Source organism: Lactuca virosa, chromosome 8 (genome assembly GCF_052849685.1).
Source record: "Lactuca virosa cultivar CGN04683 chromosome 8, Lactuca_virosa_CGN04683_v6, whole genome shotgun sequence".
NCBI classification, from domain to species: domain Eukaryota; kingdom Viridiplantae; phylum Streptophyta; class Magnoliopsida; order Asterales; family Asteraceae; genus Lactuca; species Lactuca virosa.
This window is the reverse complement of record NC_136433.1, coordinates 42,009,562-42,026,728: the sequence shown is the minus strand read 5'-3', so window position 1 is coordinate 42,026,728 and position 17,167 is coordinate 42,009,562. Positions and strand designations below refer to the sequence as shown.

At 34.7% G+C, this 17,167-nt stretch overlaps 2 long non-coding RNA genes across 2 annotated transcripts; one reads left to right on the top strand and one right to left on the bottom strand.

Moving 5' to 3' along the window:
* The first annotated feature begins 8,965 nt into the window (after positions 1-8,965).
* Positions 8,966-9,374, top strand: LOC145129371 (uncharacterized). Its single transcript, XR_013717470.1, has 3 exons — positions 8,966-9,053; positions 9,139-9,257; positions 9,336-9,374. It is a non-coding gene; the product is annotated as an uncharacterized LOC145129371 (long non-coding RNA).
* Positions 9,375-14,021: 4,647 nt separating this feature from the next.
* LOC145129769 (uncharacterized) lies at positions 14,022-14,661 on the bottom strand. The gene is made up of 3 exons (XR_013717654.1): positions 14,608-14,661; positions 14,158-14,214; positions 14,022-14,086 (listed from the first exon to the last, which is right to left on the bottom strand). It is a non-coding gene; the product is annotated as an uncharacterized LOC145129769 (long non-coding RNA).
* Positions 14,662-17,167: the final 2,506 nt, after the last annotated feature.

Here is a 17,167-nt window from a genome sequence, read left to right as displayed (position 1 = left end):
ATGTAAAATAGCTTTGTATTATTGAAGTATCCAATTCAAACTTCTCCATTTAGCTTTGTTATAGCATTGTACTTATTTCAACCATATTAGAATGCTAGAGTTGGTTATAATTTTCAAATACAGTGTCTTAATAAGGAAATTTTAGAAGTACAATGTTGTAATTGAAAGAAATGATGCAGAGGGGTAAAATGGTCATTTTTATCATTCAGCACAATAATTCAGAGGTTTCAACCAAGCAACATGTTAAAAATTCAGATCTTAAAAATTCAGACCATCTTAGAAATTCAGACCTCTTAAAAATTCAGATCCTGCCAAACAGCCCCTACGTAGTTTTGTTCATTTGTTTACTTTTCAAAAAAAAAAAAAAAAGACTTCTTTCCTTTTAATACGTCCTTATTCACTGCCGAACCTCAATTTCTCAAATATTAATTAATTACATTTATGATTACACTTCCTACCAATTATCAAATAGATTTTTCACTTTTTCTTGTTCGCAATTTCTTTTCATATGTTTATCTCAATAAAGTGGAGTGATTTGTCAAAAAACTATTTCATCTGCTTAAAAAGATGAAATTGCATTCACTTTACATTTCGAAGTCTTCCCTCATGATTTTATCCATTTTTCTCTACCATTTAAAAAATATCACCAATTTTTGTTGAAGAATCTTGTCCACGGTTGTTTTCTCGGTGAATCTTGGAATGCCGATTGTAACCGAAAGACAAATTGTTTTTTTTTCTTTTTCAAAAGAATAAACAAATAATCAAAACTACGTAGTTAATGAGTGGGTACCTAATCTTGTATACCCTCAAGGTATATTCACTTTTTCCATACATATACCGAGGTACTGTTCATAAGGGTTAGTTTACGCTACCATGGTCACCTACTCATCCGTCTAGCTAATACAGCAGCCGAACATTCTCTATCTTCATTTTTTTGCATGAGGTCGTCGACGAAGATGAATATCGGTGATTAGAAGTCGTCACCTTTTTCTATCGACTTCTTCACTTCACCCGCTCTTCAAGACTCCCTCTGCTAAGTTAAAGCAAGTCGTTTGGGGTAGTTCCATCGATCAAAAGTCTGCAACGTGTGAAAAAACAAATTCTATTCTAAAAGATCACCATCTGTTTGATAAAACGCCCAAGTGAAACTACTGTAAACTAATCTTATAATCTGCTTAAATGTTTATTTACCAATCTTGTAATCTTTGTTCATAGTTAGTAGACAACAATCCAAGCAAAGCTGTTTCAAATGCTTCTAACTTATTACCTTACTTATCACTAACAAGTGATGTCCACCCATCGCTTTAGCTTATATTATGCACTTACAACCGCCGCTCACTGTTTCCATCACCATCATCCCTATGTATTCCTGTTATCTGTCAAATTTTTACTAGAAACTTGTTACAATTATGAGATTCTTTCTGGAGTATTTTTCTCGCACTTTGATTAATTGAGCAGCTTGATGATATGGTTAGCCTTATATTCTACGTCATATGATATCTATTTTCTTTTTGTCTCGCTGATATGATCCCAATTCCTTAAGATGTATGATATTTAGCACATCAATTTACATAATTTGAAACAATAATTTACAAGGCTTTAAATTTGCAGTTATATGGCATTTGTGTCTTATGAGTTTGTATCTTCAAAATTTATCCCATAGTTCCAATGTAACAGTTAAAATTGTTCTGATCGTCTTCTCTACCTTTACTTGGTTATACATAAAACTTAAATTTTATTTCAAAAGATGTTGGGTTGCATTCTTATTTAAGTCACTAAACAAAAGAAAATTGTGAGAAATAGGTGCTCTCCTAGGGTTTTAAACTCAGTTTCTGCCTCGTTAGTAATCCTGATGGATTATTTATACCCAACTACCCAAGCTTTCCTAAACTAACCCTAAACTGGAATCCTTATCAATAAACTAATTAATAGTAATGCAAGACTAATTATAATAATTACATGAAACTAATCAACTAATAATAAAAATTAAAAACACTAACCCCCCCCCCCCCCCCCCCCAAACAATTGCAAAGTCTACCCGACCACCCCTTCATTATTTTCACCGATTCAGTTCATATGAGACTTATATGTATAAAAGGGTAAATGCAAGAACTAGCAGCACACTTTTATTTATTTATGTATTATAGCATCATACTTCTAATTTTAATTTTCATCACAGGGATGGGGTTTTTGAAACTAAAGAATTGTTGCCTAAAGAAACTTGGTTGGTAGTATGAACTAAATATTATGCAAACTTTTTTTTAAAGATTTGTTTGTTTACGATTCCGTTGATGCATTCTTTCCGGATAGAAATTGGAGTCCATGGATGGAAAAGAGAGGTAATATGATGACAAGTTCTTTGCAAAATACCATGAAGATCTAGAGCAAATACTGAGAGATGTAAGATTTCATAACCTTTTTTTTACACTGTACACATTGTTTATGTATAGCTAATGAGTGTTCTGTTTAAAAAAAAAAAAGTAAAATAAACAAATAAACAAATTAAAATAATGGCTATAAAACTCAAAAAAAATTATCCGTGCTTGGTATGTCATTTAAATGTATTTAACAAAGTGAATTACATTTGGAGTGTTTCATTCCAAATTAGAGAAATTAATCTTCGTATCCCTATTTTAATTTTAATAAATAAATAGTTTTAATCTTCTTTTGTCAAGTGTCATTCTAATACAACTACTCATTAATACTATGTCATGTGTCATGTGGATATATTAGGCAATTCATTTCAAAATGCAAATTTACATTTTCAAATTATATGTTAAATTTCAAGTTATAATAACTTTAAAAATTTGATATATCTCTTAATTAATAATTTATTTAAAATGACTTATTTAAAATAATTGATTAATAATTATAAATTTTTATTATAAAAGTTTAATTAATTTTATAAAATGTAGTCCTTGACATTGTTCCAACACAGAATACACAAATTCTTCGGTAAAAAAAACAGTAACTTAAATCATGCACATATTAATTACACTTATTTTTAACTGCACGCAGATTCAAACAAGTCCGAATGCAATATGTATTGCTTGGATTGCATGAATGGCCCTCTTTGTTCTCTCTGTCTCAATCACCACAAGAATCATCGTGCTATTCAGGTATATATTCTCCCTTTTTCTCCATTGATTCTTCCTTTTTTCTCAATAAAATTTGACTTTTATGAGTTTATCATCTACTACCGTTTAACCATTTTTGGATTTTAAGATCTCGGATTTTTCTAATTTCATTTGCGTTTCTAATTTCATTTACGAATCAGCTTTTACCAATTTCAATTTGAATATCGGATTTCAATCGCTACATTTACCAATTACTTCACTATTACTTTTGTGTTCTTTTGAATAGCTTTATGCTAACCGATTGACTTTTCGTTTTTGAATTTAGCCATGTGGATTATTCAATGCAAACCATTCCTGAATTTTACCTTTTGTTTTCTCACCGATTCTGACTTTAATCATCATTGTTTTAACCATTTATAGAAACTTCAAAATCATTATGGATGGAAATAGCGCAAGCAACATTGCAGGAAAACGTAGCAGATGTCGAGGTAAGTTCTCCTACCCGTACTCCAACACTTTGTTTGAACTTAAAAGGATAGAAAATTTGTTTGAAAATCAGAAACCACTACTATAAAACAGCCCTTTAATGACGCGCAAACAATGACACTCGCTGATAGAGGACGCGCATTTGTGCGTGCCCTAAAAAATAATGTCAGTTTTGCAAAATTTGAAGGATAGAGGGCACGCATTTGTGCGTGCCCTAAAAGTGGTGTCCAACCAAAAAAAATTAAAAACACGGAGGGCACCTATCATAAAAAAGCGCGTCGTCTAAAACTGTCGCTTTATATTTTTCTTTAGGAAGGCGCGTTCTCTTAGGGGGAAATGAAATACCAAAAAATTAAACAGCCCGCCGATGCATCTCCTTCTTCTTCTTCTAAAATCCTCTACCAAAAAGCCCTAATAATCCTTTAAGCAGTTCGTCTCTCTCTCTCTCTCTCTCTCTCTCTCTCTCTCTCTCTCTCTCTCTCTCTCTCTCTCTCTCTCTCTCTCTCTCTCTCTCTCTCTCTCTCTCTCTCTCTCTCTGTGTGTGCAAGCCCTAATCCGCCACCACCAGCATCGAACCTCATAATCTTTAAAAGTTCGAAGTGCCTAAGCAAACACTTCCGCCATCTCAAGATGTCGGTTCAAGATCGGAACGCCACATCGCAGTACACGATGACATCATCGTCTCCACAAACCACCGTCAACGGCGGAGAAAACGAATGCGACTGGGTTCTTTTCTATTACTTCCAAATCTAATCCAGACAACCCAACTCGGCTAACTGAAAAGTTATTCCAAAGTTTCACTAACTCATTTCTCAAATTTGCATTGTACTATCAAAGCTAGGGTTCTTTGCTGATATCAAATGATCACTTCTTCTTGAATTTCCCCCAAATTTGTTGTTTTAAGCTCGTGATTCAAATTTGCATTGTACGATCAAAGTTATTCCCAAATTTCTCCCTGTGATCCCCTGCTCTTGAATTGTTCTTGTTTTCAGAGCACTTGCAAATCTTACATTCATCAACCTCCCAAATCTATCCGACAATATCATATGCTTTTGAGGAAAATCTGGATCTGAGCAGACGCGATTTCTCTTACAATTTGTGTTTAGTTTTTGCAATTGATGATTCGGAAACTGCGTTTTGTTGCTTGTCTCAAATTGTGTGATCTCAGGAGCAACTCCAAGAGGATGGATTATAGCGGCGGTGATGAATTTGAAGACGCTGGAACACGAACCTCTCTTTTTTCAATCGCGGATGCATTTGAGGAAATTTCGAATCTGATTATAGATGGAAGAAATGGCGATTTTCCTGTTTTGAAATTAAAGCCATTTTGTGATGCGTGTTCTTTCGTTTCTGTGCTCTTCATTCAAAATCCTCTATTTGGTTTTCAGGTGCGTGATCTAGAAGAAGCATCAGAACGCTATGTGAGTTTAAGCAGTGTAGTTGATTATGATGTAAAATGGAAGACAGTGAAGTCACGTGGTAGCCATACTCATAATCTTCGCAGAGTTAGACAGGGTCTTGACCTAATTCGAGAATTATTCCAGAATTTTCTATAAAACAAGTATGTTCTTATGACTTATTACACCTGACTGTATTTATTAATTCTAGTGTTATTAATTGCATATTCTTGTGGTGATGATTCAGCGATTACTCCCTAAAAGATGCAGCTTCATCAGCTTATCAACAAGTGTGTGCGCCATATCATTCATGGGCTGTTAGAACTGCATTTTCTGCAGGAATATGTGCTCTTGCATCAAGGGAACAACTTCTGCTCAATTTAAATGAAACTGGTTAGTCATGGAAATCTTTTTATTTTTTAATAAAATCTTGGGAAATGAGGTTTGACTCATTTAATTACTCAAATTTGAATCAGAAGTAAGACTGTTGTTGACCAGGCTAATGTTGCTGACATGGCACATGGAAATGAGATTGGTAAGTTGACTAAAGGCTCGTTTCTTTTTAACTAATGTCAAACAACTTAAACATAAAAAAGTAAAACTTTAATAAGTTTATAACGCATATAAGATGTTTGATGAAATGCTTGAGAGAGAAGTCATCTCATATTTGTACATTATAATTATCAAATGAGTGTTGTTGCTCATCTTAGATGATAATCCTTACTGTAATTTGTGATTGTGTCAGCGGGAAGCTCTGATATGCCTATTTCTTGAAAGAAATTAAATCTACCTTCGGTTGTTGACACTGGAATCAGAACTGTAAGGTTTGACTTTTAACTTTTTTTTTTCAACCTGATTAGTTGATAAGTTATTACACTTATGACAAGGCTTCTATAAAATACAATGGGAGAGAAGCAAACAACTTTGCACCAGTTTCGTATGAGGGCGGAATGGCTCTTTTGACTGGTAGCAGAGGTACTAAATTACTATGTTGATATTTGAAACTTCTGTCTTCTTCTCTCAGATTGTTTTCTATTTTCATATTTCCTATATGTTGATATTTGACTCACATACTGAGAAAACAATAGAATTTCTTTTCTATTTGTGTGGTGTTTCTTATCAAGCTCTTTATTTTTCTAGGAGATATATGATAAAGGAACTAATTTAATTGGGGTTCTGAGGTTATTAGCCAAAAATCATACCCTAAACCTTTACAAGAAGCTTATCTTTGACAAGTTAACGGAGTACAATTTTTCTTATTGTTTGTTTGAAACAACTGTCACATAAGATCATTTTCAACCATACATGCAAACCATATTTTAGTTTCTTGTTTTGCTATGTGTAATTATTCACTTTAGGTTTTATGATTATTGATAAATGTTGAGGTTAGACCTAATGAAAGACTTTACTTTACATGAGTATGAGAATCAAGCTCTTCAGATCTCTCATTAGAGGTAAACGTTTCACTTGTTTTGGGTTTTACTTTGTATGCATCCGTTGGAATTCAATTCCATTCCATTTCCATAAACTCATGGATTTCAATTCCATTCTCCACTCTATTTTGCTTCATGGATGAAATTTTACCAATCTTCCCTCTTTTGTATAAATGAAGTACTTACATACCCATTGTTATGCATTTGCAGGAAAAGTTGTTGCTGCTACTTCCTATTCTCAATTCATCTTCAATGAAAAGTCTTTTTCGTCCATTTTCAAAGGACAAGTCTTCAGGTTCTGAGGGGGATGACACATTATGCCCCATATGTAAGGCCAATCCAACAATCGCATATGTTGCTCTTCCTTGCCACCATAGGTACATAATGATACACATAGTATTTTCCAAAACTCTAATTTTGATGCTTGCCACATTTAATCTAAGGTAAGTAACAGAAATGGTCCATGTGGCTGTATGATTGTTGCACTGGCAGTCCAACTTTTTTTCCCAAAACTCTGATTTTGATGCTTGCCACATTTAACCTTTTCATTTGTTATAAAGAAAAGGAATGGGATATTGAGCAGCTTGTGGGATCTGGTGGCATGCCATCATCACATTCAGCAACTGTGACTGCTCTTGCTGCTGCTACTGTTGGTTTTTTGGATGGTATTGGTGGCACTAAATTTGCAATTGCTATCATACTAGCTTTTATTGTATGATTTCTCTCTCTCTCTCTCTCTCTCTCTCTCTCTCTCACTTTATTGCTGTTGTTTGTGAATTCATTGTGCTGCATCTTGTAAATCAAACTAACAGTTTATGATGTTTGTGAATTCATAAACGATGAACATGACAACAACACTGAACTGTCAAGGCCTCAGGGGCAAAATAGTAAAAAAAAAATTGTATACTTTGCTGTGTTGTACTGTACTACTCTTAGAAATAATGCATATATTATTTTTTTGGGTTAATAAATTATTCTATAAAATTCATGTAAAATATTTTTTGTATATGACTCGAACAGAATCTAGATATTTCTAGCAACATATGTGAAAACCATGTAATATTTATTTGTTTGTTTATTAATTTTCATACATTCTATATTAGGAAGTCGATAAATTTGTTCTTTATTTAAATGGAAAAATATTTTAAAAGTATTTGTATTTTCTTATTTATAAATTGTACATCAAAAGGCATCCGTATTACATCAAAAGTTGCCACCTGGGATCTAGCTGCTCTTATCTTGAGCGTTCCTCAACACAAACCTGGTGAGGAATTGCACCTTCCACACCTTCAGATATTGGCTAAGCAACAAGCTCAAAGGGAGGAAGAGCTATCCCAATCAGGGGCCATAATTGGTTCTTATTATTTTTTTTTAAGAATCAGGGGCCATAATTGGTTTTAGAGTAAACCCTTTTCATTTTTTGTTCTTATTTCATGGCCTTTTCCTAATAAAAATGTAATTTTATGAACTAGATACCTCTTAGTCTATCTATATTCGTGTATGTGTGTGTTGATGAGTCACTTATTTCATTCTTTTACTGATTGAAATTGGTTTTACACAGTTCGCCGTCGTACTTTAAGCTTCCTGGAAAGAGATCAGGTAGTATCAGATAAACTAATGACACTCCTCCCATGCATTTTCACCTGTGTCCGCCATTCTCATGTTGCTGTGAGACTATCTGCTTCAAGATGCATCACATCAATGGCAAAGTCAATGACAGTCAACATCACGGGCTCAGTAATTGAAAACATAATCCCTATGTTGGGTGACATGGCATCTGTGAATGCTAGACAAGGAGCAGGGATGCTAATGAGTCTGCTTGTTCAAGGATTAGGCACTGATCTTGTTCCTTATGCAAGGCTGTTAGTTGTCCCTCTTTTAAGGTGTATGAGTGATTGTGATCATTCTGTTAGAAGAAGTGTCACACACAGCTTTGCTGCCCTTGTCCCTCTTTTGCCCCTTGCACGTGGTGTCTCTCCTCCTTCTGGATTGAGTGAATGCCTGTTGTCTAGAAGTAGTTGAAAGTCACCCTGAGAAGGTATCAGCAAGAGGGTATAAACTGGTTACCCTTTTTAAAGAGGTTTAACCTTCATGGAATTTTATGTGATGATATGGGGCACTGGGTATATGAGATTGAAAAATTCATTGATGCCTCTGTTATATCTTCATTGATGCCTTTATTATATCTTCACAGTTTCAAAACTACAATGTGATTCGTATAGATGTTTAGCATTTGAGACAGATGTTTTGGAACTATTATGCAGAATAATGTGTTGGAGTTGTGGTCTTTTTTTGACTTTTTGATGCCCGGATTTCTTGGAACAGAGAGACAGGTATGTTAGTCTTTCATCCTCTTACCATAATCGCTAATACACAAGAATCATGTTACAAGCATTAAGTTAGTGTTTACAATGACGGAATCAACAAATGAATGTAATCTTTTATCCACTTTAATATCTATAAACTTATGCCCTTAAATTATTTTTATATAATTTCCAATTTTACCCTTTTTGGTCTCAGAAATACAATGGGTCTACATCAGACAGTGACAGATTTCATTGAGCGTTGCCATGCTGCCAAAATGAGAACCGATCATACTTGGTTCAGGACAGTTGTGTTGGCTGGAGGCACTGCATGGTAATGTTTACCAGGGTTACCAGGTATAAATTAATTTATAAATATAAATGTTTTCAATTTTTAATATAATATTAATTTATAAATGCTTCATGTTTTAATTAATTGTAGAAAGATTAGAAAAGGAAGTACATGATCTTCTACCTCCCTCCATATCCAATGGAATTCGTGTTATCACTTCCCCTTATGGTGCAGATTCTGCATGGTATGGAGCAAAACTTCTCAGCAATGTAAGCATCCACAACCCTAATTTTTTTTTTAATATTTCTTTTATGAATTAAAAAAAAAGTATATTTTAATCTTTGTAGTTGAGCACATTTCCAAATTCATGGTGCATCACTGAGGAGACTCATGCTTGATTATGTTTCGGATAAATCAAGTCCATCAACTGGTACCCCACATGGGAAAAAGAAAAAGAAAGTAACAACAGGTAATAATATATTAATCTTTATGATAAATTGTATTCATAATCTGTAAATGTGTCGTTTTTTTAATACAAGTTGTTTTCTGCAGTGGCATAGTCACTCCAAGAAAGTATTTGATCAAATATATTACTAAATGTTACTGAACATAGAAGGCTTTCAATCATTGTGCATCTTTTGAGTACTTTAGGGGAGAGTGGAAGCTTAGCTTCGTTACAGAAAGGTAAGTTTGTCTATTCCAGTTTTATCCTTGCTAAACTGCCATGTGTACATGTGCACATTCTGATTACTTCATTTTCTCTGATATTGGTTCAGACTTGGTGTTGTTTGTATTAACTTTTACACTTGATGCTTACATTGTTACAAAAGAGTGGCATGTTGTTGTTCGTGTTGACTACATTCCTTCTCGTGTTGACTTACCTGCTTTAGGCCATGGGAAATATGTTGAACTTGTTATTCCATTTCAATGGAAGGTAATTTTCTTCATTTATTTACTTGTTTGCTGCCAATTTGTATGCATAGTCATAGTTTGACTTATTTAGTTTCTTATTTTGTTTATTAGTTGCTTGTTTTCTAGCTTATTATAGTCACCGATTGGTTTCTTGTTATGCTTAAATCTTAACAGCTATCATGGCAACCTTCAACAGTAGTTTTGGACTGGCACCTTCTTGCAGAAGATATCGTGTACGTGTTCTTGTGCTGCTATTGTGGATTCGGGAACATCCTTGCTTACTGGTCCAACTATATGTATCTCACGTGAAGCTTCTGTTAGAACTATTAATCTTAGGGATTTCAAGTTTTTCATATTTCTTGTATCTAATTAGTTTGTAAATTTCCGTTATAACTTTTATTGATTTGTTTTATCTTTCCATGGAACGATTATTTGTATGACATTAAATTTTATGCAATGGATTGTATTTTTGTATATGATATTTTATTTATTATGAGACATTAAATGCAAATTTAATTTGAAAATTAGTAAATCTATAAATAATATTTTTTTAAACATATAAAATTACGATGCGCAAAAATGTGTGTCATCTTCATTTATGACATGGCCTTTCTTGACAGGAGCTTTAATGATACGCAATGCGAGTCATAAATGCGCGTCGTAAGGTTACGACACGCAAATGCGTGTCGTCGTCCTTTATGACAGGGCCTTCCTTGATACGCATTGCGTGTCGTAAATGTGCGTCGTAAATCCCGTGTCGTAATTGCGCGTCGTAAGTGCCCGTCGTCTATAGACGACGCGCAAAAGCGTGTCGTCTCTCATTATGACAGGGTCTTTCTTGACATGCATTTGCGCGTCGTCTGAGCGTTTTACAACACGTATTGCGCGTCGTAAAAGGCTGTATTTCTAATAGTGAACGTCATGTTCACCTGGGAAATAAGCAATCATCGGTTAGATGAAGGCAACGTTTGTCTAAAGTTTTTGATTTCGCACCCCAGGTGTTCGATGGAATGTTCCTATGGAGAAAAAGGCAAATTCCTGCTAGGCAAACCTTTTCTTGAAACTTTAGGCAAATGAAGCTATCAAGGAAATTAAAATATGTGATTAACTCATTGTTTTTACATGGACATTTTGAGGATGTTTCAAACTCATGAAGAGGTTGCAATTTTTTTGAATTTTTTACCAACACCTAAAGTAAGTTGCTATTTCACTACTAGAAAAACAGCCTTTTACGACGCGCAATGTGTGTCGTAAAACGCTCAGACGACGCGCAAATGCGCGTCAAGGAAGGCCCTATCATAACGAGAGACGACACGCAATGCGTATCATTAAAACCCCTGTCAAGAAACATGTCATAAATGAAGATGACACACATTTTTGCGTATCGTAAATTTAAATGTTTAAAAAAAATATATTTATATATTTATTAATTTTTAAATTAAATTTGCATTTAATGTCTCATAATAGAAATAAAATACCATATACAAAAAATACAATCTATTGCATAAAATTTAATGTCATACAATTCTATTTCTTACAATATATAAATTTGCATTCATCTAATCTATTGTGTTTCTTACAAAAAATTTATTTCATGCGGCTTCTTCCATTTCCTTTATTAGCAGCTTCCATCATTAGTAGTACAACTAACAATTGAAATGAAGAATGCTACACTTGTATATCTGCAAAAAAAACTTGAAAAAAACAACAAAGAAATATAAACTAGCAGGAGCCAACCACACTGAAGCTTGCATGTAAATTACAATTTTAAAAGTAAATGTTAAAAAGTTAATAAAGAAATATAAACTATCAGGAGCCAAATTGGATTCATAAGGGCCAACAAAATAGTGAGAAGGATACCTGTTAGTACCATGTACAACCATTCTTTCAAGTGGCAATGAAATTACAAGTATGCCCCTCATCATGTGATATTTGAATATATTTACCAACCGGGCCACATGCAAGGATTTTGCTTCTACTAATTCCAACCTTGCAATTTTGGTCCCAAAACTATTGTCATTTTTCTTGGGACAGGGACCAAAAAAGTTACAAAGACCTCAATTCAATTTAGAAAATGTTCAGAACATAGCTTTGTGGCCCTCTGTAACAATGCACTCAGTGTGGGAACTGAAATGGAAAAAGAAAGTTACAAAAAGCCCCAAAAAAGAAAGAAAGTTACTACTTCAATTTCCTTTTGAGTTAACTGATAATGGAATATAGTTAACTTCATACAAGTGACATATGCTTTAAGAAGATTGGTAGAAGCCTAATGTACAAAGCAAATTCATATACATATAACAGAGAGGAAGTTTCTGATTTTGCAGGTTGAGATTTATCAACAACAATCTCATACATCTAACTACTTTTAATCTTGTAAGGAAGATCACTCAACTGTAATAATATGTATCTAAAAAAATCTAGTAAAGTTTTCTAACTACTTTTAATCATGAATTACCTTCATACCACCCAAGCCATGGGAGAACCAATCAATTGATTAAATATCCTGAAAATTTAAAATCAAAATATTAATAGTACAATGCTTATATGTAAAGCATTGAGTAAAAGTAATAGTAAAAGCATATTATATAATTAAGGTTATAAAGTCTTAACAATTGGTGTGGATTCTTATTGTAGACAGAGTGAAGAAGAACACTTCAAGTATCCGAGTTTCTGCCATTGTTTCTGATACCTGAGCTACAGCTCTCCACAAAATAATGGTATGGATTCTCTGAAACACTCTTATTAATTTTTTCTTGCCTTTTAATCTTTATGTACGCAAGTCCTTGTGTGTTTCTTGGTTTAATCTACATTCAATAAGCAACAATATGTGCTTCCACGTATGATTACAGCTTGAATCAAATAGAGTGGAAACATAACAGGAAATTTCTTGCATGTGTTACCAATATCTTAATCTTTTTCTTTTTTCCAGGCAAACCTTGAAGATTCATTTCTTGCAGATCTTGAGGATCTATCCGACAATGATAATGAGAACCTGGTGAGCATAAATATACGTGTTATCTTAATGTCATGTAAAAGTTAAAACTCTTGCTTATTTATAATTTATCTTCTATTCAACAGGATGAAAAAAATGGGGATGCAGAAAACATGGAAGAAGATCTGAATAAAGTAGCCGATATAGAAGCCCTCAACTATGATGACTTAGACAATGTCTCAAAGCTGCAAAAAACCCAACGTTACACAGACATCATGAAAAAAAGTCGAAAACGCCCTTGAAAAAGGATCAGACATGTCAAACCAATCCATGGTTCTAGAAGAGGATCCAGAATACCATCTAATAGTCGAATGCAACACATTATCAGTCGACATAGAAAACGAAATTGTCATAATAATCAAATACGTAAAATGTTTATTTATCTTTTAGCTAAATCAAGAAAATTTATTATCAAAATCAACGTGGTCATAAGTATTTTGTTAATAAACTTTAAATAACTTTGGATTAAGGTATTGTCGTTTTTAAAACAACCCAAAAGACCAATATTTTATATATTGCATTAGATATATTAAAAAAAGGCTTACCTATTTTGGGTTAAAGGTGAACTAAACTACATATTATATTGTGTATTAATGTTATATATAGATACACAGATAGATAAAAAGATAGACAATTATTCTCTGTTGCTTTAATTTAGCATATATATATATATTATATATATATATATATATATATATAATTATATATATATATATATATATATATATATATATATATATATAATTATATATATATATATATATATATAGTAGGTCTTGGTGTCAACTAACAGGTGTAAAATCCATTTCAATTTGGTGTCTGAATGAAGTTACCAATGGAAATAAGTTCGGCCTCCAGTTCTTGGGACATGAAGAAAAAAGAGCAAGCCCTTGAGAATATGACCATCTTTGGTGTCTGAATGAAGGGAAGAAGATGCCCATTGCTTCACTGAATTTTTGCAATGCTCGAAGTCATATGAGCTCGAATTCAACATGACAAAAAATCGAAAAATCAAAACCTAACTTGTGAGTGAATATACAAAACAATATCAAATTAGAGGTGGAGAATAACTATAATCAGTACCACAAGTTTTTCTTCAAGTTCTTTCCCTCCTCCAAAAGTTACAAGAGCCAATTCTAGGCTGAAACCCTCAACATGGCTGGCTTCTTTCTCTATGAAGGAATATGGTATAAACTGCAAGTAACATCCATTATTTATTTCAGTGCATTCAATGATCAACAAAAAGACAATAACTTAATAGCTACCTGTTGAAAATACATGTTGCTATGTCCTGTTTCCTTGAATTTAATATTCAAATAATCCTGTAAAAGGAAAACCAAAAGTCAACAACTCCCTACAAGATTACTCTGTCGAATCCAGATGATAAACAAGAGCTACAAATTTGCTTTCAAGTGTATGTTTATGTTTCCAATGGTAAATAGAAATCACATATTTGGCTACGTTATAGAGAGTAATCTAATCTGTGAATATATACTGCTTTTGGTCACAAAGGAGTCTGAATGTAGAAAAAGTTGTTGGTTTTAGCTTCAAACAAATCAGAATTGACTGCATTTAAGTACAAAGAAGTACTACAGGAAACGCTGCATATATTAAAAGATTGAGAAAATCTAGGTTAAATTTGGAGGAAGGTAAAAAAATCAAAATCGAACAGCTAGAGCTTAACAAGTTCGTCTCAAAACAAACAAAAGACCTACCTGAATAGCTTCCCAAATGGCATAACCGTATGGTCGAATAACCATGGTACCACGAGGGCCGTAATCAGCGAGCAACGATTGAACATCGATAAAGACTTACATAACAGATGAACCTTCGATTAAACCTTCGATAAAGACTTGAAGATAAAGACTTATAGTTGCGGCGATGGTCGACGATTGAACATCGATGGTCGGCGTGAGCGGGAGTCGAGCAAAACCAGCGAATCGATTGAACAGGGAGAACAGATTGAGGGAGGGTTATGTGATACGAACTCGAAACCCTAGTTCAAGCAATAGTCGATTTTGTGGCCCTATGAATGTAAAGTGTTCGATATCTTGTGAGAAATGAAGAGATAGAGATCGATCTATGGAGGATGTGGGTCGTTCTTTGAGGGATGAAAAAACCCTAGTTTCCTAGACTTTGTGAGGACGGGGTTTTCTAGTTTTTAGATTCCTGCAAGGTATTAAGGAGTGGCAGAGAAGCGGATCGGAGAGAAGAGAGAAGGAGGGAGAGGGGAGAGTAGAATGCGAAGATGAAAGATAGAAAGAAGGTAGAAGACAGGTTTTCAAAATTTTGGGGATTTCCGGGTTTTCAAAATTTTGGGGATTTCGTTTCCCCCTCTACTAAACACGCATTTCATTAAAATTATAAAGCGACAGGTATAGAGGACGCACGATTAAAATAAAGCGCCCTCTATGTTTTTAATTTCTTTTCTAGAGACACTAATTTAAGGGCACACAATAATGCGTGACATAAATCCTTAAAATTTTTGAAGAGATGACACTTTTTTAATGTCACTCTCTTTTGTGTAACATAAATCAATGAGTGTCGTGGTTTGCGCGTCGTAAAATGGTCTTTTTCTTGTAGTGTTTGTAGCATTTTTTTGCATATTTTGGGGGAAAATGCACTGAATATCAATGTACTTTGACTTTACACATTGGTTTTTGCAATTTATTTTGATCTATTTGGTGTATTTTTCCATATTTACGTCGTAATTCCACTAAATATGTAACACCCCGATTCCCAGGTATCGTTTAAATAAGAATTTAATTTGTTTCAAGGCTTACTCGACGAGTTGGTTGCCCTACTCGTCGAGTAGCAACGGGTTTGATACGCGTGTTTAGTGACCTACTCGCTGAGTCCATGAAGGGACTCGACGAGTAGGAGCTGGCAGATGAAACCCTAAATCCCGGGGTTTTGCACCCTATTTAAAGGAGCCTCAGCCTCCTTTGGCCTCTTTATAGTCTTTGAGAGCTCAGTGAAACCTTAATTCGTGTGGTACTCTTCTTGGTGTGATTTAAGCCTTGGAAAGAAGGTTGGCTAGGAGGGAAAAGCTTGAAGAGCAAAGGAGTTGAAGCAAGGAAGGTGTGGGAAGCAGAACTTACCTCAGCTAGCATCTTCTGGAGGTATCAAGTTGCAATCTTTACTTCCCTTTCCTTCTAGATCTCTTTTCTTTTGGATGAGTTTTAGGGTTTTATGGATTTTGAGTTGATATGGGGAGCTATGGGCTAGATCTGAAGTTGTAACTTCAGATCTGGACCCTTCCTAAGTCCTAGAATCATAAAATTGCGGGTTTGGGGGTGATTGAGACCCTCCTTGTGCATGAAACCCCATTAAGATCTTAGAATTGCCATTAAGAGCCTTTTTAGCCATGCATACACGTAAAGTTTGCAACTTTACGTGAAAAGCATGCTCTAGAAGCTTGGATCTGTAATTTGGAGTCATTGCATGGCTTAAATGAGTCAGTATGGCTTAAGGGCTGAAGGAACTCGGCGAGTCGCAAGGTTGACTCGGCGAGTCGTATGAAGATGGCCTTGAACTCGACGAGTTGGATGAGCAACTCGGCGAGTCCGATGAAGATTGTCATAGACTCGGCGAGTTGTATGAACAACTCGGCGAGTCGGATGAGTTTTCTCCAGGATATGTATGCGTGTGTATCCGTCGAGTTGCAAGAAGGAAACTCGACGGGTGGCCTTAAATTTTGATCGAGAATCGGAGGAACTCGACGAGTCACCTCGATGACTCGGCGAGTTGGAAAGTGCTTCAAGGAACTCGGCGAGTAGCCAAGGGTACTCGGCGAGTTAAGGTCAACATGGACTGTTGACCTTGACTGAGGACTTTGACTTTGACCAGGGGTTGACTAGTGGGTTATGGAATACCTTATGAGGTTAAGGACTTACGAGTATATTGTACTATGGTAATAGGTGGTGGAGCCTGTGTCAAGTGATCCAAGGGTTGAAGTTTATCTACCGAGTCGGCATCTGCAAGGTGAGTTATCCTCACTATATCGATAGGGTCTAGGGCACCAAGGCCTGCCCTTTAGTTGTTATCGTTATGGTATGCTACATGTGGATATGATCTGTTAGATCGGAATCAGGATAGACAGTATGTTATGCTCTTATGATCCGTAGGGATTAATATGTTAGTGACCTGCTAGGTAAGTGCTCTAGTTATGAGAGATTGCTATGTTTGGTGATCAGTAAGATATATATGTTTGATGTTTGTATATGCCAGTATATATTAGTTATGCGCACATGGTTAATTGCTTGTTGCTTGGGT